Raw genomic sequence first — 2,434 nt, 5'->3', positions numbered from 1 at the left:
GAAGCCATGCCCATCTCAAAAAAATATGACAAGAGATTGTGGGAGCAATATCACATAATACTTCTTTACAAATTGTCCCTTACTGAATTTGATCCTTGCTTGATACGAATGAAAGCTTCTCGGTAACTTGAGTTTCTCCACCAATCTTTGGCTTACAACAGTGTTGTCGCTTTCGTAAACAAATGCAACTAAACATGGGTGGCCTTTGATTAAACACCTTGTTTCTCTACTACTTTTTCCATCATCTTTATCTTTTCTTCCTTTTCTTTTTCTTCAATTTCCCTTCCCTCTGCAGTTTATATTTCTTCTTTTTCTTTTCTTTCTTTTTCTATTTTCTCCTTCAGCCTATGTCAATCTTTACTGGCTTGTCTTGGTGTCCTAAATTTCAACTTCATTTCATGTCCCTTATGCCTCAAATAAAGGGAACGTTCATCAAGATTGAGCGCTTTAAAATGAAGCCATGCCCATCTCAAAAGAAGATGACAAAAGTTCGTGGGAGTAATATCACCTAATACTTCTTTCACCCATTGTCCTGTACTGAATTTGATCCTTGCTTGATTCGGATGAAAGCTTGTTGGTAACTAGAGTTTCTCTAGCAATCTTTGGCTTACAACATTATTGTCGCTTTCGTAAACGAAGGCAACTGAACATGGGTGGTCGTTGATTAAACACCTTTTTTCTCTACTACCTTTTCCATCATCTTTATCTTTTCTTCCTTTTCTTTTTCTTCAATTTCCCTTCCCTCTGCAGTTTCTATTTCTTCTTTTTCTTTTCTTTCTTTTTCTATTTTCTCCTTCAGCCTATGTCAATCTTTACTGGCTTGTCTTGGTGTCCTAAATTTCAACTTCATTTCATGTCCCTTATGCATCAAAAAAAGGGAAGGTTTATCAAGATTGAGCGTTTTAAAATGAAGCCATGTCCATCATCTTTTTTTTTTACTTCGTTTTCCTTTTCTTCAATTTCCCTTCTTTCTACAGTTTATATTTCTTCTTTTTCTATTCTTTCTTTTTCTATTTTCTCCTTCAGGCTATGTTGATCCTTACTTGCTTATCTTAGTCTCATGAATTTCAACTTCATTTCATGTCCCTCAGACATCAAAAAAAGGGAACGTTTATCAAGATTGAGCGTTTTAAAATGAAGCCATGCCCATCTCAAAAAAATATGACAAGAGATTGTGGGAGCAATATCACATAATACTTCTTTACAAATTGTCCCTTACTGAATTTGATCCTTGCTTGATACGAATGAAAGCTTCTCGGTAACTTGAGTTTCTCCACCAATCTTTGGCTTACAACAGTGTTGTCGCTTTCGTAAACAAATGCAACTAAACATGGGTGGCCTTTGATTAAACACCTTGTTTCTCTACTACCTTTTCCATCATCTTTATCTTTTCTTCCTTTTCTTTTTCTTCAATTTCCCTTCCCTCTGCAGTTTCTATTTCTTCTTTTTCTTTTCTTTCTTTTTCTATTTTCTCCTTCAGCCTATGTCAATCTTTACTGGCTTGTCTTGGTGTCCTAAATTTCAACTTCATTTCATGTCCCTTATGCATCAAAAAAAGGGAACGTTTATCAAGATTGAGCGTTTTAAAATGAAGCCATGTCCATCATCTTTTTTTTTTACTTCATTTTCCTTTTCTTCAATTTCCCTTCTTTCTACAGTTTATATTTCTTCTTTTTCTATTCTTTCTTTTTCTATTTTCTCCTTCAGGCTATGTTGATCCTTACTTGCTTGTCTTAGTCTCATGAATTTCAACTTCATTTCATGTCCCTCAGACATCAAAAAAAGGGAACGTTTATCAAGATTGAGCGTTTTAAAATGAAGCCATGCCCATCTCAAAACGAGATGACAAGAGTTCGTGGGACCAATATCACATAATACTTCTTTACACATTGTCCCTTACTGAATTTGATCCTTGCTTGATACGAATGAAAGCTTGTCGGTAACTTGAGTTTCTCCACCAATCATTGGCTTACAACAGTGTTGTCGCTTTCGTAAACAAATGCAACTAAACATGGGTGGCCTTTGATTAAACACCTTGTTTCTCTACTACTTTTTCCATCATCTTTATCTTTTCTTCCTTTTCTTTTTCTTCAATTTCCCTTCCCTCTGCAGTTTCTATTTCTTCTTTTTCTTTTCTTTCTTTTTCTATTTTCTCCTTCAGCCTATGTCAATCTTTACTGGCTTGTCTTGGTGTCCTAAATTTCAACTTCATTTCATGTCCCTCATGCATCAAAAAACGGGAACGTTTATCAAGATTGAGCGTTTTAAAATGAAGCCATGTCCATCATCTTTTTTTTTTACTTCGTTTTCCTTTTCTTCAATTTCCCTTCTTTCTACAGTTTATATTTCTTCTTTTTCTATTCTTTCTTTTTCTATTTTCTCCTTCAGGCTATGTTGATTCTTACTTGCTTGTCTTAGTCTCATAAATTTCAAC

This window comes from Vigna unguiculata, chromosome 4 (genome assembly GCF_037176805.1).
Source record: "Vigna unguiculata cultivar grain cowpea cultivar isolate G323 ecotype 2 chromosome 4, ASM3717680v1, whole genome shotgun sequence".
Classification (NCBI taxonomy): domain Eukaryota; kingdom Viridiplantae; phylum Streptophyta; class Magnoliopsida; order Fabales; family Fabaceae; genus Vigna; species Vigna unguiculata.
The sequence above is the reverse complement of the archived record's forward strand: the minus strand, read 5'-3'. Positions refer to the sequence as shown.